Source organism: Heterocephalus glaber, unplaced genomic scaffold, assembly GCF_053883595.1.
Source record: "Heterocephalus glaber isolate CG9 unplaced genomic scaffold, H.glaber_assembly_v1.0 deba00001600, whole genome shotgun sequence".
Lineage (NCBI taxonomy): Eukaryota > Metazoa > Chordata > Mammalia > Rodentia > Bathyergidae > Heterocephalus > Heterocephalus glaber.
Genome location: NW_028258372.1, coordinates 30015212 through 30036305, shown reverse-complemented (window position 1 = coordinate 30036305; position 21094 = coordinate 30015212). Strand labels below are relative to the sequence as shown.

General features: G+C 35.3%; 1 long non-coding RNA gene and 1 pseudogene across 4 annotated transcripts in view; one reads left to right on the top strand and one right to left on the bottom strand.

Moving 5' to 3' along the window:
• LOC106010911 (uncharacterized) overlaps positions 1-21094 on the top strand; it is a 169453-nt gene that overhangs the window by 98490 nt on the left and 49869 nt on the right. For 2 of the 4 annotated variants that reach the window (XR_015444193.1, XR_015444195.1), the window contains 2 exons: positions 20383-20498; positions 21018-21060. The exons of 1 other annotated variant lie outside the window; for it this stretch is intronic. This is a non-coding gene — a long non-coding RNA (uncharacterized LOC106010911). The remainder of the gene's footprint in view (positions 1-20382; positions 20499-21017; positions 21061-21094) is intronic. One more of the 4 variants, XR_015444194.1, reaches the window with a different exon arrangement.
• On the bottom strand, positions 3143-3224 carry LOC147823149 (U4 spliceosomal RNA; annotated as a pseudogene).

Sequence of the window (21094 nt, the reverse complement as noted above, 5' to 3'; positions counted from 1 at the left end):
TTTGAGAGGTGGAAGTCTGGGTTTGTGACTTGCTTAAATGCCTTCTCATTTCTGTTTTTGGTACTGTCCCTGGTTTAGTTCCTGGGTTGATATTATGAAGTTGTTTATTGTAAGTATCTTTGTTGATGTATTTAAAACCCTTATGGAATGATTGCTTCTCAGAGGTGTCTACCAGATATAGCTGGTCTTTAGGTTTTGAGTCTCTAATGACTCTGAGGCTATCTCCTTTTCATTATACCAGGAAGGAAAGCTGTTTAGATCAATCACAACACCTTAGCCCAAGTGATACAATCAGCAACACCATAGCATCTTAAAGAATGACAATTTGTGGTAGTTATTAATCTATCACCTTTAAAAAATAAAGGACCTCCTTCAAGGTGTGTCTCTGCTGTCACAATAGACAACGTGGGCAGCAGTGTGCAGTTATAAGTCAATGAGTCTCAGTAAGTTAGTCCCAGACCCGTGAGATTCAGGCAGATTTCTGGTTGCAAGTCCCAAATTGAGCTCCCTGTCCTCCTTCAGGGTTGCACTCTGCAAGTTTCTACTGCAGGTTTCAGCTGCTCTTCCCCTGAAGAAAGTCCAGTTTCCAATGGGAGCTGATAATCCCTCCAATTTACCAGTCACAGTGGTCTGATGTGCCTTTATTGCAGAGATTCCCTTCATTTTTCCAGTGGGCTTGTTTTCATTAGGGAGTCTGAGACAGACACTCTCTCTGTTGTTCACTTCTGGAGCTCAGGACAGTGGCTTTTGTTCCCCTGTGCCTCTGCAGTGTGTAACCAAGTAGCTTCACAGCCAAAAGGCCAGAGGCCGGGGGGGCAGGGTATTGTTGGAGGTGCCCGAGAGGCCCAACCGTCAGCTGGTGGGCCTGCCTGGGGGGATCCTCCTCACCCTATCCTGGTGGCTGGTTGAATTAGAATTTTTAACTCTTGGTCATTGAGTCTAATAAGCTTTATAATTTTAAAAAGTTGAGAGCTGTGATTCTTACTTGAATTCAGTTTTTATGCATATTGACATTTTAGGAGCTAGTCATACACATAGCTTATGTAGTGTTTTATGAGGAGTTTGGCTTGGCTTCAATTCTTAATCATGAAACTACAATGACTCAGGTCTCTGCTGGAACAATGACATAGAATTTACAGATTAATGGGTATGTTAGCTTTCTGTTACTATTACAAATTACCTGAGATAATCAACTTAAAGAAATAACCAACTTAAAAAGATAAAAAATTTCATTTTGACTCATAGTTTTGGAGTTTTCATCCCATGGTGAGTTGGCAGTGATGCTTTGGATTTGTGGCAGCACAGTGCAACATGGAAGAAATGTATGGCACAGGAAGCTGCTCACTTTATGGTGGCTAGGAAGTAAAGAGAGAAAGAGGAAGGGGCAAGGAGTCCAGGTCCCAATGTTCCTTTCAAGGGCATGCCCTTGATGACTGAACTTCCTTCCAGTAGGCCCTGTCTCCTAAAGGAGCACAAGTTGGGGACCAGGTCTTCAACATTTGGGGCTTTGGGGAACATTTAAGATCCCAACTATAGCAATGGGCCATTAAAAATTAGACAAGTTATTAAAGTCTTAGCATATTATTAGTACAATTCAGTAATTTGTAATATTCACACTTCATATAAAAAAGAAAGTATCTATTATTTGGTGTTGGGATGATGATGATGATTAAGAAGAAACAGTTCATATTGTCTGTTGTCTATTTAAACAGTAAAGGGAAGGGCTTTTCCAAGTTGATTTATTAAAAATGCATCATAAACATTGATTTAGGGTGCCACTTAAAATACAAATATTTTCTCAGTCTTTGAGAAAAGCATGACTGAGTACATTATTTCTCCCAAGTGACCAAGTGTAAGGAAGTATACTGTTAGCTGTAGGACACAGAAAAATAAGTTGTTGCTTTTGTCCCTGAGAGTTCCCCCATGTACAGTACAGTACACTTTGATGTTTGTTAAGACTAAAAGAGACTAAGTCAGTTGAGTTATGCAGGCTCTTATAGAATAAAAAATACAAAAGATAAAAACATTTCATTGACTAAAGCTAACAATCTAATCATTTGATAATAAACAGTGTTTCAAACCTACTTTTGTTTTCTTCTTTTTCCTGAACCAATGATACTTTATCAAATGATTGTAGTAGAATATATTTTAACTTCTGTTATTTTATAAGACCTCAGGGGTTGAAACAATTAAAATCTTGCCACAAATACTTGTCTTTGTGAAAATAAAAGCATCCTAATGTCAAATAGTGGAGAGAAATCATCATTTTACTCTTAGGTATGCTAGAATGGATGACACTGAGGTTTTTCGCATGGAGATTGCCAGCTCTATGAAGACAGGAACACTGTCAGGCTTGATCTTGCCTCATGCATGGTCTGACACATAGTTACGCATCCTTATTTTTCTATGTAAATTGATTGATTATTAATAACACAAAACTGCATTTATTTACTTAACATATGTTTTGGTACTTAAAATGTGTCAGGCAGTCACTGCTACAGGTAACAAACAGTATAGCAGTGAAAAAAGTTTCTGCCCTCATGTGATAGTTAATAAGTAAATAAATATAAAACAAAATATGAGATGGGCCTAAGTATTATAAAGTCAAGCTTAAAGGGTCAGAGGGTAGTACAAGGTGCTATTTTGCATCAGATGGTCAGCAACATTCTCTCTGAGGTAGTCAAACTGGAGCACAAGTGAAAGGGAAGTATTACCATCTGAGGATATGGCATTCCAGGCAAAAGATACAGTAAGTATGATGAAAATTTCTCTGATGACTTCAAAGAAATGTAGGAGGTAAGTGTAGTGAAGGTAGAATTCTATTGGTTTGAATCATCCTTATTTAACTGTGAAAAAGAACCATATAAATTCTCTTAAAGTTGAGTTACTTCCACAGTTGCATTTTATTTTTCAAATGTAAGTAGACACACTTTTGAGAGATAAATGAATGACTTCACGTGGAAAATCTTATTAATTTTCAGAACAAACTCATTTATCCACACATTCTGAAGAACTAAGAAAATCATGCAGGCTTTAAATAGCTTGCTCAAGACCACAGTGCTGGTAGCGGTCTGAACCATGTTGTGCATGAGACAGCCTGAGTGTGGAGACTGTGCATTTGACCATTTAATTCACACCTGTTGCCACTGGGAAAAGTTTTCAATTAGCAATAATTACACCTCAGATAAACATCATTAACTATGATACTACCACTGTGCAAAGCTTCACACCTGTTGCCATTGATTTACACTATCTAGATACTTTCTGGGAGTATGGAAAGAGGGAATGCATTGAACTGCAGTCTCAATATGAATTCTGGGAAAACTTTCAAGGCTTGATCATTTTGAAGGGGTATAACTCCTATCATTCCATCTTTTTCTGTGGGGAATGAAGTAATCAATCATATGGGAGAAAAACAAGTGCTTAATGAACTTTACATTGTATTTGTTAGGAAGGACCATGATGTAGGTTAATGACAGAATGAATGCAATTTAGATCGTTACCAGATTCTGAGGACTAAATCCCATATGTCAATGTGTGCCCCAAGATGTGGGCATAGCAGACTCTTGTCCATGAATCTTCCTTTTATAGAAAGGATAAAAAACAGTATTGGCAAAAAATCAAGCATTGTCAGGAATAGATTTTTGAATCTTTCAGAGAAGAAGTGAAGCTCAAAGAAAAATTTAGCTCCCCTAACATTAGGTTGTAACCAGTTGAGAGAAGTTATGAAATCCACACAGTGTTTATGATGACATGTGTGTTGTTGAGAATTGACCTTGAACGCATACATTGGTGAAATCCAAATTTCTTGTGTTCATCAGCCACATGGGGAGGATAAAAGTAATGGAATATGAAGTGTAGATACTCTACTCTGACAAGTGCTCTCTATTCTTGGGCTGCATAGTCGGAGGCAGAGATTCTAATTTTGGTTGTTTATAGTGCAGCCTGACTGGGAACTGGGAGGCATGTTCACATATAGTACTCTGCTGTTTCTTTTCCCTGAAGAAAGATGACTTATTGGAAATGTCTATTTAAACGTCATTGTCATTTTATTTTCCTTCAAAGGAAATAATTAACTTTCAGTCTATTTTTGGTTCTGGAGTGTCACTATAATTCACATTCACTGATTTTGGCAAGTACTCTTCTACTGTTAGGATTTTCCACTTACTTACTTGGGACTTTCCAACATAAGAAACCCAGGAAAAGATTTAATCTTAAGTAAATGTGTTCTTTTTTAAAATAAGGAATTTATACAATTTTTAATAGTATATGTTTGTAGTACATAATTATTATATTCCTTGTGGGCAGTTTGTACATGTACATAACACATCTTAATTATTTTTTCATCCACTTTCCCACCCCTCAATTTCTTGGTCCCCTTCCCATTTGCAAAGAATCCATCTCCCTATTTCCCATTATATATCTTTTACTTTGCTCTTTACTTACATTTTGGGTTTCTCATACAAAGAAACCATGGGATATTGAAGCTTGAGTCTGATTTATTTCACTTAACATTATGGTCTCAAGGTACATCCATTTTCTAACAAATGACTCAAGTTTATTCTTTATAGCAGAGGACTACGCTGTGTGAAAACACCACATTTCCTTTATCCATGTCATCTGTTGATGGACATATTGGCCACTTAAATATGTTCTTGAGTCATGCAGTATAGTAGCATGATATAGATTGAACTTTTAGATAGTGAATTTCAGAATTGGATTTGACTTACTAATAATAGATAATGAATGAGACAGTTTAAAGACAGACAAGTACCAATGATGTAGGAAGTTCACATTAGTGATTCAGGGAGAGCTGTATTTGGCTTCTTTCTTATTACCTTATAGGTATGATAAAAACTCAGACAAGAAACCAGGTATTAATCACAAAGTGACAATATTCATGTGTCATTGGGAATTATTTTCCATTATTGATTTGGATGTGGTGATAGTATTTAGTTCAACATTTCTATCATTATTTTCCTTTTTAAGAATCTCTAACATTTTGTTTCAGTGTATTCAAAGATTAGTTATAAAAGTTCTGAGGTGACATAAATGTTTTCCTTGATTATAGTCTCTACTGTTGAATAATTACAAGAAACTTGGAAAGTTAGCTTTATAAAAAGTGAATAAATAAAAGTACTAAATCATCTTCTAAATATTTGATTGGAAATTATTATGGTTTATATCTAGGTATCTCTCAAGAGCCTCATGTACTCATAAGTAGGGCTTCCAGAAGAGGATTGGAGCATGGGGCACTATAGCTGAATTGCTGTTAGGAGGTGGAGTCAGGTTGGGGGAGGCAGGTCAATGGGGTGTGACCTGAAAGGGCATATTTTCCTCCCTGGCTCTTCCTTCCTCTCTCTACTTCATAGCTGCCATAACATGAGCAGTTTTCCTCCACCATGCCCTTTGGCTATGCCATTTCTTCCCCTGCACCAGGTGACCATCTCTGAAGATGTGGCTGAGAAACTACCCTAAAGTGACAGAGATCAGGGAGGGATCTGGACCTATTACTAATGTCCCCAACCCCAGTAAGTTGTGCTTAATCCATCTAGCTCTCCTGAAGATTCCTGAACTTTAGCCTTCCCATTTTCAAAGAGACATGATAGCTGTCAATAAGTAACCTCATCTGATGTTGCAAATGTTTTACAGAATTGCCTCCATGACCCCTGCTGACAGATGAGTGCACCAGATTCAGTAGATGTTTGCCCTGATGGCAGCAGATTGATTTTGAACCATGCACAATTGAATTTGAACCTATCTGTAGGCTAAAATTTGGACAAATCACAGACTTGAATTCAGACAAATCAGCAGGCTTGAATTTGGACTGGCCATGGGCCTTCTGCTGCAATATAAGCAACACTCCTCTTATACTCTTTAGGATGGTCTAGGGTGCTCTCCTACATTAACTTTCTTTTACTACAGAATAAACCATGTTCAGGTAAAGCTGTTCAAATAAAAACTTGCTGTTAAAATAAAAAAATCCATCCTTCAAAAGGTTGGAAATGGGAAATCTAAACAGAGGGGAAAGAAGTCACAGAGGCAGTACAGTGCCTGCAACTGAAAACAATACCAAGATCTCAGCAGGATGGAAAAGGTAGAATAATAGTGTAAAATTATTTCTATCTATACTTTTATATCTATTCATAATATCTATACACAATATCTGTCTGTCTAGCTATGGCAAAGGCCCATAGATGGACATATCGGTGTGTGTAGGAAGCATGACAATTTTTGTATCACATATTAATGTCTGCCAGAAATATTTACTATGGAAGAGACAATAACCAACAAATACAAATTACTTGTCCAGGTGATGTTAGTCAACCTTTGTCATTGGCCAGTACAGTGAACAAAATGGCTATGGTTGCACAGAGGTAAGCTCTTTGTGGGTCCAGTAGCATGGGCTTCCATTTACCAAGGTAGACATGCTGTTGTCACTTATTCTTCAAACTGCCAGCAACAGAGAGAATACTGAACGTCCAACATGTTTCCATTTCCATAGTCTACAAAGCAGCCCCTTAATAACAAGTTACCTATATTAAGCCTGTTTCAAGTTGGCAGATCCAATAACTTCTATCAGAATAGGCCCATTTGCCAAATATGATGTTGAAGCTACAGTATTGCTTTTAGGGCTTCAGCCAGTGCCACTAAGGGATGACTTACAGAGAATTTGGTTCACTAGTGAAAGACTATACATTGCATCAGATTAACCACTGTAAATCAAAAGAGGTGTGACAATGGTTCATGACCATGGGATCCATTGGTTTTATTATATACATCTCGATTCTACAGCATCTAGAAGCATGAAAAATGAGGCATCAAACTAGAAGTTTCAGTATGTCCTGACAACATCTACTACAGTCATCCATTTCATCTCCTAGGATGTGTACAGGAGGTGATAATTGGAGCACACTCTATCTCAGAGAGCATGGCAGTGGTCAAACTAGAGTCTCTGTTATCGGTTGATGAGATTGTTTTCTGTATTTATCCCACTAGTATCTTTTATTTCATCATTATTTCTGCCTGTTTATGGTGTAAACTTTATGCCCTGTTCCTTCATGACTTTACTTGAATTGGAGGATTAAAAAAAAAATTTAAAAAAACCCACAAAACCACCTTCTCTTGTCTCTTAAGTTCCTTGCTCTTGAAACTAGAATATTTATTTCTCAAGATTATTTTCATGCTGCAAGTTTAAATTTATTCAAAAGCTTCAATGATTGAGCCAATGTGAGGACAGAATATAAGATATAAAGGAAAGGATTGTGATTAGTTACCAGGAAAAGAAAGGTTTCTTAAAAATAGGAAGAGAACATGAGAAATCAATCCAGAAGCTGCTAGATGATGCAAAGAATAATAACATAAGACTTATCAGAGTCAATGAAGAAAAAGGAGATAGTGCAAATGACATAAAAATATTGTTCATAGAATTAATGGCAGAAAACGTCCCAAGCAGGGGAAAAGAATTTGACATACAGATAAGTGAGGCATATAGGACTCCAACTAGCCTTAATCAAAAAATAAAAAAATCTACACCGCGGCCTGTAATAGTCAAGATTCCAGAAACCCAACAGAAGAAGAAAATACTACAAACAGTTAGAGAAAAGAAACGAATCACATACCAAGGAAAGCCCATCAGAATTATAGTAGACTTCTCAGCACAAACCATCAAGTCAAGAAGAGTCTGGAGTGAAGTATTTCAATCCCTAAAAAAAAACCCACCTCCAACCCAGATTGATGTACCTTGCAAAACTATCTTTCAAAAATCAATAGAGAAATAAGATACTTTCGAGACAAAGAACACCTAAGGAACTTCATGAATACCAAACCAGCACTGCAAAAGTTTTAAACAATATCCTAGGAAAAGAAAATGAGGATCACAAGACCAGGAAGCCCAGCAGAATGAATCTATCTGGCACGACAAGAAATTAAATGCAAAGGGGGAGAAATCCAACATAAAGAAAAAGTCATGACAATGATAAGTCAGTACATATCAGTTATGACCATCAATGTTAATGCTCTCAATTCACCAATCAAAAGAAATAGACTGGCAGAATGGGTCAAGAAGCAAGATCCAACAATATGCTTCATATAAGAAACACACTTAATTCAAAAAGGAACTCATAGACTGAAAGTGAAAGGGTGGAAAACAATACTCCATGTAACAGGAACCTAAAAAAAGCAGGAGTAGCTATCCTATTTGCAGATCAAGTGGATTTCAAACCAACACTGATAAAGAGCGACAAAGAAGAACACTACATCCTTGTAATGGGAACAATCCAAGAGGAAGAGATAACAAACACTAGTGTGCCCAACTATATAAAACAAATACTAATGGACATGAAAAATCAAATAAGCACTAATACAATAGTACTGGGGAACTTCAATACCCCACTGTCACAAATAGATAGATCAAAGACAAAAAAAACCAGTGAAATATTAGAACTCAATCAAACTCCTGAACAAATGAACTCAACAGATGTTTACAGTGTTCCACCCCACAAAATCAGAATACACATTCTTTTCAGCTGCACATGGGTCGTTCTCCAAAATAGACCACATACTTGCTCATAGAACATGTTTAAGTAAGTGCAAAGGAATTGAAGTTATCCCCTGTATATTATCAGACTGTAGTGTGATGAAATTGGAGATCAATAGCAAAAGAAACTGCAAGAATTCCATAAACACATGGAAAGTGAACAACACACTTCTGAATAACCAATGGGTCACAGAGGAAATTAAAGAAGAAATCAGACAATTCCTACAATTAAATACCAATGCCAATACAACATATCAGAATCTATGGAACACAATGAAAGCAGTCTTATGAAGGAAATTCATGGCAGTGAATACTCATATTAGGAAAACAGAGTGAGGCCAATTAAACAACCTGATGCTGAACCTCAAGCTTCTAGAAAAAGAAGAGAAGGAAAAACCCAAAGCTCATACAAGGGAGGAAATTTTAAAGATCAGAGCAGAAATCAATGAGAACATTACAAAAAATCAATGAAGCCAAGAGTTGGTTCTTCGAAAGAATCAACAAAATTGACAAAGCCTTAGCCAACCTTATCAGAAAAAGGAAAGAAAAGGTCCAAATCCATGCAATTAGGAATGAAAAGGATGAAATTACAACAGACCCAGCAGAAATCCAGAGGATCATCAATACCTACTTCCAGAACCTATATGCCTATAAGATGGAAAACACAGAAGAAATGGACAGATTCCTGATATGTATGAATTACCAAAATTGAACAAAGAGGACCTAAAAATTCTAAACAACCCAATATCTATCAATGAAATTGAAAATGTAATTAAAAACTTACCAACCAAGAAAAGCCCGGGTCCTGATGGCTTCACTGCTGAATTCTACAAGACATTTAAAGAGGAACTACTGACACTACTGTTTTAAACTCTTCAACGAAATTGAAAGGGAAGTGATACTCCCAAATTCATCCCTAGAAATAAGCATCACCTTGATTCCCAAAGCAGAGAAAGACCTAACTGAAAGAGAACTATAGGCAAATTTTACTAATGAACATAGATGCAAAAATCCTTAATAAGATACTGGCAAATAGAATGCAGAAGATCATCAAGAAGATCATACATCCTGACCAAGTGGGATTCATCCCAGGGATCCAGGGATGGTTCAACATAGCAAATCAATAAATGCAATACACTATATCAATAATAGAGCCAAGGACAAAAACTACACGATCATCTCAATAGATGCAGGGAAAGCATTTGACAAAATCCAACATGCATTTATGATAAAAACCCTACAAAAAATTGGAATAGACGATCTCTACTTCAATCTGATAAAAATCTATCTATGAAAAACCAACAGCCAATATCATACTAAATGGTCAAAAACTGAAATCTTTGACACTAAAATCAGAAACAAGACAAGGATGTCCACTATCATCACTCTTGTTCAATACAGTTTTGGAAACACTAGCCACAGCATTTAGAAAACAGAAAGAAATAAAAGGAATAAAAATAAGAAATGAAGAATTCAAATTGTCATTATTTGCAAATGACATGATACTCTATATAGAAGACCCCAAGAACTCCACCAAAAGTCTTCCAGCCTTATTAACCAAATTCAGTAAAGTAGCTGAATACAAGATCAACACACAAAAATCCATAGCTTTCCTCTACATGAACAACAGACTCACTGAGAAAGAAATAGGGCAAAGAATTCCTTTCACAATAGCATCCAAAAAACTGAAATACCTAGGAATCAGCCTAACAAAAGAAATCAAATACCTCTTCTCTGAAAACTATAGCACTCTGAAAAGAGAGATTGAAGATGATATCAGAAAATGGAAAGATATCCCTTGCTCCTGGGTAGTTAGAACCAATATAGTGAAAATGGCCAGACTTCTAAAACTGCTGAATAGATTCACTGTAATTCCAGTTGAAATTCCAACAGCATATTTCACAGAACTTGAGAAAACAATCCAAAAATTCATTTGGAACAAGAAGAGACCTAAAATGGCAAAAACTATTCTAGGGAACAAAGACAAGGTAGGAGGTATCACAATCCCCAACTTGCACCTATACTACTACACTACTATACTGTGATAAAAACAGCATGGCAAAGAGACAGACCCAAGGATTAGTGGAACAGATTATAAGATGCAGACATAACTTCAGACATACTCAGCCATCTTGTCTTTGAGAAAGGAGCCAAACACCGTCACTGGAGGAAAGATAGCCTCTTTAATAAATGGTGCTGGAAAAATTGAGTTTCAACTTGCCAAAAATTAAAACTAGACCTATATCTCTCACCATGCACTAAACTAAAATTGAAGTGAAGTAAATATCTAAATACTAAAACAAACAGTAAACTTGCTGGAAGATAAATTAGGTAGAACTCTCGAAGACATTGGCATAGGAAAGGACTTTATGAACAAATCCTCAGTTGCATGTGAACTTCCATAAGAAATCAGCAACTGGGATATCATCTCATTAAAAAGCTTCTGCAGGGGCCGGGGATTTAGCTCAGTGGTTCCGGCGCCTGCCTCGCAAGCGCAAGGTCCCAAGTTCAATCCCTGGTACCAAAAAAAAAAAAAAAAAAGCTTCTGCACAGGAAGGGAAACCACCAACAGAGTGAAGAGACAGCCCACAATGTGGGAAAAAATTTTCCTAGCTGTTCCTCAGAGAATGGTCTACTATCTAGAATGTAAAAAGAACTTAAAAACATCAGACCTCCCAAATTTAAAGACCCAATTCAAACATGGGCATCTAAAATGAACAGAAATTTCTCAGACAAAGAAGTAGAAAGAGCAAATAAACATATGAAAAAATGTTCACCATTTTTTTCCTCTGGTCACCTGATAGATGCAAATGAAAACAACATTGAGATTCCACCTCCAAAATGGCTGCCATCAAGAAATCAACCAATAACAAATTCTGCCAGGGCTGTGAGGAAAAAGGAATTCTTCTCCACTGTTGGTGAGAGTGTAGACAGGTGCAACCACTGTGAAAATCAGTATGGAGATACCTCAAGAAACTAGGATTACTGGTCCATTTGACCCAGCTATTCCCATGCTGGGTATTTTCTCAAAAGAATTAAAAGCATCGTACCACAGTGATATATGCCCACCCATGTTTATAATGGCACAGTTTGTAATAGCTAAATTTTGGAAACAACCCAAATGCCCATTACCTGGTGACTGAATAAAGATGTCTTTTTAAAAAATATAAAATGGAACATTACTCAGCTATAAAGAATGATAAACTAGAGACATTTACAGCCTAATGGATGTACATTGAGGCCATACTCTTAAGTGAAATAAATAGGACACACATGTGTTAATACTGAATAATTTCTCTGGTGTGAGAAACTGAAAGTGCAAATGAGGATCAAAATGTATAATAGATAATGTGAAATAGGAAAAAAAGGTCCAAAGGGGAATTGGAAGGGGAAGTGGGGGGTGTAGGGGAAAGGAAAGAAGGGAAAGGAATAAATATGTGAAAAGAAAAAAAAAAGAAACAAAGTCTTTGTAAATAGGGAGGGTGGAGTCATTGAAGCGAGGGCAGGGAAATGGGGAAAAAATAAGAACCGAGATATATCATGTAAAGGTACAAATTCCCAATGATGAATGCCGTTTTATTGTATACTTCAAATGTACCAATAAACTTAAAGAATTAAAAAGAAGCTTCAATGATGCATCTTTTTAACAGGCAGAATTTGCCCACCAGTATTACTCATTGATATTATAAATGGAACTGGCAGGCTGGATGGGTACCTCAAGGCAACATGAAAATAATTCAGAAAATAGAATTTATATTAATTATCTGTAAATATACTTATGAAATGTGAGTAGAAAGAAAAGGTAAGAAATAAAAATTGGATAATATTTTTATGGAGCAAAAAGTTAATAAATCCTGCTTAAGCTTATGAAAGATAGGTTAAACATGATTTCTTATGATCTTTTGAACTGTACAGAAATATTTTATGCACAAATACAGTCTGTATATTAGACATATTTAATGTATAGCAATTCTTACTGCATCATTTGTTTCTATTTAATTAAATGTAAATATAATTTAATAATTGTTTTTATTTTACAAGGAAGAGTAAGATCCTTTGTACCTATCATCTATACTGGTCTCTTTTTCTGTGTCTTATATAGAAAAATGGGCATAATGAGATATAGCCCACAAACTGTACTTTATTACAGACTCTTTTGGATAGGGCTTTAACAACTAAAATATATATACAAATACCCAGAATGGCCACATCTCCTTTTCTTAAGAATACAGAAATTTTAGAATTGTTTTAGTAGTAAATGATAAAGAGGATAGTAGTAAAATGAGTATTTTGTCATTTTAAATCTTAAGGAAAAAATAAAAGAATTAAAGGATGTCAAATAATACACATATATCCTGAAAATATTCTTTGTGTAAAAAGCTGTCAAAGGCCTAGTTTGACAGTAAAATTCAGTGGGGCTAGGAATAAAAAGAATCTTTTTCCTACTACTCTCATAAAAATTCTCATACATGCCAAGAATTAGGATTTCCCTTAGATTAAAAAAAGTTTGTAAAGGGCTAGTTTCACAAATGTCAGTATTTATATGCTCCACATCATGTAGCAAATGCTCAAATATTACATGGTTTTTGTATAAATGAAGGACAACAATGCAGATAGTTCACTTTTTTTCACTCATAAAAATTCTTAATATCTAGGAAAGCATTAGAAACTGTGTTATGTTGTTAACCTTGTTGAAAGTTTTTAAAAAAGAATTTTGAAATAATGAATTACTGAACAAGAAAGTCACTATTTCCTTTTTTCATGAGGTAAAACTTCAAATCTCTCTTAATATTTAATTGGTACGTGGTTTATTTTTGTGACCATAAGTTTTTTGGTTATGATTAGATTTTCATCACAGTAGGCATTGACAAAAGAAGGGTAAGATTCAATAATTTGATTCTGCATTGCTCTACATGCCTCAGATGTTGGGAATATTAGCTTGTTAGAAAATGTAAGGCAAAAGTTACTTCTTCATCCTTAATTTTGATCAATCTTGAAGCAAGTATATTTGTCATTGAGATATCTTGTTAGTAAAGCAATTGCCTTTTTATTCTACAAATTTGTGAAGTCAAATATCAGTTTAGTTTGGGAGATAATTGGAATGTAAAATTTTATTATTTACAAAAGGATATTTTTCAATTTTATGAACTATTTATAACTATTGAAGTTTAAATCATGTTCAAAAGAATCTGAAGGTTGAATTAGTTCATGAGTCACATTCTATTTGTATATTTGTTAAACTGGATTCTAAATAGATGTGGAACTTTTAGGATCACTTAGTTGAAGAAAGTAGTTGGTGCCTCAGGGCTGTGAGGGCACAATTGTCCTCTTTATGTTAGTCTGGGCACATTTGGGCTCTTGAAGGGCTATAGATACACTGCTGTCTTTCAGCCATTGCTCATTCTCTGGGCTTTTTATCTATCTGAAGAGAACAGCCAGTAGAGTCCTTTGGAATGGTCCTGCCAAGATTTATTTAGAAATGGAGAAATATGGGTGTTATGAGTGTCTTAATTGCTGGTTGAATGATTAACCAGAAGGTTCACCATCATTTGAACAAATTGCTTCAACAATGTTCATGATTCTTTTTTTAATGATACTGGGAATTGAACCCAGAGCCTTTGCCCAGAGCTGTATCCCCAGTATCTTTTCTAATTTCTTGAGACAGGGTCTCAAAAAGTTACTAAATTGCCCAGGTTTGGCTTGAACTTGCAACCCTCCTGCCTCAGCCTCCCAGAATGTTTGGATTACAGGCATGTGCCATTGAGTGGCTCGTGGACATGATTTTGCACTGTTTTTATGTTTAAGATAAATGATGTAGTAATTAAATCAGTTGCTTTAGGCAAGGTGTTATAATTAAAGAAGTGAATTAACAGTCAATTCAGTGGTGCTAGTTTCTTTTGTGTTGTTTTCCTTTAATAATATATCATATCAACCTGTGAGTTATATATACAAAATCAATTAAAAATCTTGACAGTTGAAGTTGTTAGTAATAAATCTGTTTTGTGTGACTAGAACATGGCACTTCAGAAGTTTTCTGTGATTTGAACCTTGTATGAGTGGGTATACTTTGTTAGTTTCATTGAGCATAGATACTAAATTTCTAAACCTAGTCAGTTTGTCAAATTTGACATAGTAACTTGATATTACTCATTTGGTAAGTTATGTTTAGTTTCACTTACAACTAATTTGTTCTACAAGACTTTATATTTTGTTCACTGCAGATGATGGTCAATATTTTTTCTGTGGCACAGATTGTAACATAGGTCATGCCATGAAGCTGTTTATATTCATTTATTTAATTTGAGCAAGAAATCAGAAAGTCAGACATATATTTTTTAAAAGGTGATGGCTGTCAAAATCTTAAAATTATCATTTTATTATAGATTTGGAAAGATTTCTTGGGAAAGTACTCTCAAACAACATTCAAATTCAGATCTACATTAGAAAATTATAAACACTAAAGAGCATGAATTTTAGTGATCTGCTGAGATTGGATATAAAGCTCCAAAGTATCAGTAACCCAAGGAAGTTGCAAAAGGGGATGATATTCAAGCTACTTCCAGAGTTTGAAAACACCTATTAGAATCATCCACTTATCTGCATTATGACTGCATAAATTAACTGAAATGTCAAGCTTGCTGCATTAGTCAGTTTCTATCGTTATGACTAAATACCTGAGAAGAACAATTTAAAGGAGGAAAGATTTATTTTGGCTCACATTTTCAAAGGTTCAAATCTATGGTCAGCTGGCTCCAAGGCAGAACTTTTATGGCAGAAAAGCATAGCAGAGCAGAGCTGCTCACCACTTAACAGCCAGGAAAAAAAAAGAAGGGTAAAGAGCCAGAGAGGAAGGAGATAGGACAAGATACGCTCTTCAAAGACATCTACCCAGTGACGTGCTTCCTCCAACTCAGCCCCATCTCCTAATAGCCCATTCATGTATGAGCTCATCAATAGATTAATCTACTGTGGAGGTTAATCTATCCCTACCTCTCTAGGCCCCACCTCTGAACATTGATGCATTGGAGATCAGTGAGGTTTTGGGGGAATATCTTAGATCTCAACTGTAACACTCATCAAACCTTGATGGAAAATACACTCAGATATACATACACCCATACATATGTCCTGCAGTATATGGGAAGGTCATGTTTGCAAGCAGACACAATTAGCAATGTTAGTTCTTGGGGTCTGCCATGAGTTATAAACAATAAAGGAGAATATCCTTGCTTAATGATCCAGAATCTTTAGTCAAGCCCATGTTTCAACAGTTCACTAAGTCACAATTTTCTTTTAACTCTAAACTTACACAGTAGTTACTTTCAATTTTACAGTGTATAGATATATACAAATATAAGAAGTCTGTTTTTCCTGTTAACCATGTTCTTATTTTCTAGATAGTTTTCTGTGTGTCTGCTTCATATAGAAATGTATTTTCTCAGTTCTTGAGGCTAGAAATTCAACATCAAGAGTCTGGCAGGTTTGGATCCTCTCTCACTGGTTTGCACCAAGCTGGCCTTCTTCCCACTGGGCCCTCACATCATCTTCTCTCCATGCTCACACATCTCTGTTGTCTCTGTGTGTCTCAATTTCTGCTTCTTAAAAGTCACCAGTCAAGCTGAATTATAATCTACCATACAAGCCTCATTTTAACTTTACTTCCTTAATGACATTATCTCCAAATACAGTGCTGGAAGTTAGGACTTCAACATAAATTTAATAAGGTCACCATTCAGCCTGCAACATGCATAAATTATTTTAAAGAATTCCACTCAATACTTTACTATGTGACATACACATAGGTGTGTGTGTGTGTATGTTGTATTACTGTGTTTATGCATGTATGTGTGTGAGAGAGAAAGAGAGAGAGAGACTGATTCTTGCCCTTTTTGTGGAAAAGACAAACATAAAGATTTATTTCACTTAATCCTTTACAGCACCTTGTTTATATCTTTTTTATGGTAAAAATTCTGCCTGATGTTTTTCAGTGTTTAGATTGTAAATTTTTGAGGAGAAACATTGACTCATTTTGTTTCAGAGGAGGCCCTCAGTAAATATTTATTGGATTTAACTGAACCTAATATAATTTAAAGCAATATATAATAGGTACTCTGGCAGAAATGGAGATGGAGTGTAAGGAAGAAAAGAGGAGAAGGATGGCTATCGTGACTTAGAATTTAAGAGAGTCACTTAGAGGACATTATAGTAAATTAGTATTTAAAATGTAAATAGAGACAGGAGTGAATGAGTATATATATATTCATATACAAATATGAATATATATTTACATTCCATTGATTCTGTTTCTTGAAAGAACCTTGACTAATACAGTTTATGTGTTCTCCCTAATCCCAGATCCACCTGTCTAGTTTTCAGCTAAACCTCTATAATATGAATGTGGCCAGAAGCAGATCAAATGCTTCATACTCAGAAGCAGACCTATCATCATCTTTCCAAATTCAGTCTTCTTTTTTATTATATGGCACTTATTATTCAGTCTTCCACACTATTATATGACATCATCATGTTCCCAGTTACACATATCTGAAATCTCAGAATCTCAGAATTTCAAATTGTCTACTCTCCTCATTCTCATGTATGCACTTGGTAATCTCATTACTTCCTTGAATCACATTCCAAAATCTTCTTACTCCAAAGTGTTCCTTGCATTCATGGTATTGCTATTTTCAGTCTTACCTTCTTCCTTACCACATCTCACCTCAGTTTGCCAGGTTTCCTACCACTCATCCTGCCGTGGCTGTAGGCCTCTTCCCTAGCCCTTTTTTTCTTCATGATGTCGTGTTACCTTCCAAAAATTAAGATCTGGCTATTTCGCTCCTTCCAAAATTTGCATTGATCCCAATAGCTACAGAGTAATACTAAAATATTTTGTTTTTGAATTAAAAAAATTCATGTGGATACAGCAAAACTTTTCAGCATTATCTAGTCTACTAAATTGCCCTGTACTGTGAGCTAATCATTATTCCAATTACGTACTATCACCTATGATAGATCTTGCACCCTCTCTCTCCACATATATATATCCATATATGTATATCATGTATATCCATACATATTCATATATATATTCTATGTAATGTAAAATGATATTTATTAAAAAGAATTATTAGCTTATGCAATTCTGGAGTCTGAGAAGTCCTATGATATGCTGACTGCAAGCTGGCGATTCAGTACAGCTGGAAGTGTACATTTCAGTCCAAGTCTGAAGGCTTGAGAACCAGGAGTGCTGGTGGTATAAGTTCCAGTCCAAAAGTGGTAAGAACAGTGTCTCAGCTCATGCAGTCAGGCAGAGAGACAGAGAGATAGAGAGAGAGAGAGAGAGAGAGAGAGAGAGAGAGAGAGAGAGAGAGAAAGGGAGGGAGGGAGGGAGGGAGGGAGGGAGGGAGAGAGGGAGAGAGGATGCATTCAGTCTTCCTCTGCCTTTTTGTTCTATTCATGTCTTAAATTGATTGGGTGATGCCCACCCACAATGAAGAGGACCATCTAGTTTACTGAGTCTGCTACTTCAAATGCTGATCTCTTAGGAAAACATTCTCTCATGGACAACGAGAATGATGTTTAACCAAGTATCTGGGCCTCCCTTGGCATAGTTAAGTTGACACCTGAAATTAGCTGTCATACAAAGTGGAAGATATAAATTTAAAGGTTGAATGTGAAGAGGTGATAATTGGAGATGCAGTTACTCAGGAGAAGAAAAAGTACTGAGTTTTTAAAATAATCAAAATAATTGTTAGTCAGCTAGTCAAACTCTGTGTGTGTGTGCATACGTACACACAAGACTTTGTACAAGTATATTTACTAATTAATATAGAAGAGATTAAAAAGCAAAATAAATAATTTAAAAGTATCAAGTTGTGATTTAGTTGGATTGTTTATGATGTGAAAGAAAATAGATTCATCTATCCTATTTTCAAAAATAAATCCTGTAGTCAGTCATGCTGCATTCTACAGCAATGACACCCAGTTACTATCAAAAACAAAACTGTGTTAGCTAGATGTGGTGGTGCACAATTGTAATCCCAGCACTCTGAGAAGCTGAGGCAGGAAAATCACAAGTTTCAGCAAGCCTGGGCAACTTTAGCAAATTGGTGAGACCTTGCCTCAAACATAAAAAAAGTAGGAATATAGCTCAGCATTAGAGTGTTTGCCTAACATGTGTGAGATTCTCACTTCGATCCTTATCATCACAAAAATGGAATAAAATAAAATAAAAAATTAAAAAGTAAAAAAATGCTCTTTAAATTATTTATGCATTGGGTTTCTTATGTAAGAGAAAATGAAGTATTTAAGCTTGTGTGTCTGAATTATTTCACTTAACGTTATGTTCTCAAGGTTAATCCATTTTCTTACCAGACTCAAATTTATCCTTACAGCAGAGAAGTACTCCGACGACTGTAAATACCAGATTTTCTTGATCTATTCATCTATTTATGGGCATATAGGCTGCTTCCAAGATTTAGTTATTATGCATGCTGTTATACACATATATATCCATGTATCACTGTAATATGGTCTCTAGCTTTTTTGGCAGATACCTAGAAAGGGAGTAGCTGGATTGAATGGAATTCTCGTTTTGGCCTTGTGAGTAACCACCACACTGTTCCATAGTGATTTTACTTGTTTGCATCTCCGCCAACAGTGTGCACAGATGCCCTCCTCATTGCCATCCCAGGCTCACCAGCATTTGTTATTATGTGATTTCGTCATGGTAGCCATTCTTCCTGGGCTACAATGGAATTTCAGCATTTTATAATTTGCATTTCTGTGATGGCCAGAGATGCTGAACATTTTTCATGTTATTTATGGGTTATTCATACTTCTTCATCTGAGAAGTATGTATTTATTTCAGTTTTCTGTTTTTTTATTAGGCCTTTTATTTGGGGGGGGCCTGATTCTTTGAGTTCTTTATATATTTTCAATATTATTCCTCTGTAAGGAATAGCTGGCAAAGCTGTAGGTTAGGTTGTTTCCTTTCCTGTGCAGAAGTTTTTAATTTGATAAAATTCCATTTGCTGATTTTTGATATTATTTCTTTGTCTTAATTTTATTGATGAATTTAGATGTCATGTTATAGTTATTGTTAACTTATACCTGCAGGTGGGATAAGTAGTTATTTTTATAGGCAAAAAATTTGCACACCTATATACAACTATTTTTTGCCAAAAAATTTAAGTCAGGTCTTTTTTTTCCCCCCTTGGGGAATGACTGCTACTTTGCAACTAGAAGGCTCCAAATGTGAGGGCAGTTGTTTATTATTGAGTCTAGGAGTAGATATGTTCTTTAATATTATTTAATAGAGTCATTTATAATCATATGAGCAAAGCTTATTACTATTATACTGACATATGAAGGATTATAGAAATAATCTTATTTTATTGAACCACAGAGCAGTCACTAAATATAAACAGGTTATTCCCTGAAGTGCAATTTGATCTGTGTTCTCATTAATTTATCCTCATTTTAGGTATCCTCATAATTTTTGATGGGGTATGACTGCCTTAGAAATTATGAAGCTTCTAATCCGATATCTGAGTTTAATTCTTAGGGAATACTTCAACTCTTTGAATTATTGTTTACTGTTTATAAAATGGAGATATTAACAGTGTTACTTGCAAGAAGGAATGACTATAATAGTAAAATATATTCATACATTAGGAAAATGTAATATAAGGGAACATTATATATTGGAAGTATTTATGCTGTTTGATATCTAAATTTATTAAGTGCTTTGAAACTCAAAGGAGACTTTCTGTTTTCCATTTCATTGGATTACTTTTCTTCTTTATTTTCCTTTTTTCTTTTTATGTTGTTTCCTCCTTTAGCTAAAGCGTCGGTGTACCTGATCTTTACCAAATTATGTAAATAGCAGTGATTTGGGGCTTGAAAATGGCTGTGTAGGAGACAATGATTACAAAAATGCACTATAAAATGACACATGGTAAGCATAGAATTTTGAAAGGATAACAATTGACTAGTTTGTGATAGAAAGTTGCTATGATTCTATTTATTATATTTAGTCTCTCAAATAAGGTGGGATTTCTCAATCTATTTTTAGCATTTCTCTTCTGCCTGGCAGAGATTTTAGAAGATTGTCATTTATTTACCCTGTTTTAGAAATAAGATATTAGTACTTCATGTTCTAAAAATGCCTTCTAGAACAGGAATCTCTCCAGGTAGAGGAACTATTTAACTATAAATAGTGGATGTATTCATCCCTAACCAAGTATGTGGATTCTGGCTAAAATGTACTCATATGTCTATTAAAAGTTTTATTATAGTAGATTCCTGATATGTAATTTCTACTGTACCATTTTATAAATATTTGGGGAGGAGAAAACTTGACTCAGTATCCATGGGATACATTTCCACTGCGAAATAAATTTTTTCTTACAAGCTTTTAAATTATATTAAACTAGAAAAAAACAAACCAAAAATTATTCTGTGATGATTTCTCTAGGCATACAGATTGCTTTGAAGACCAGAGAGTATAGTTTGTTATGGTATGGTATGAAGAAAATTGAATTTGAGCTCAGT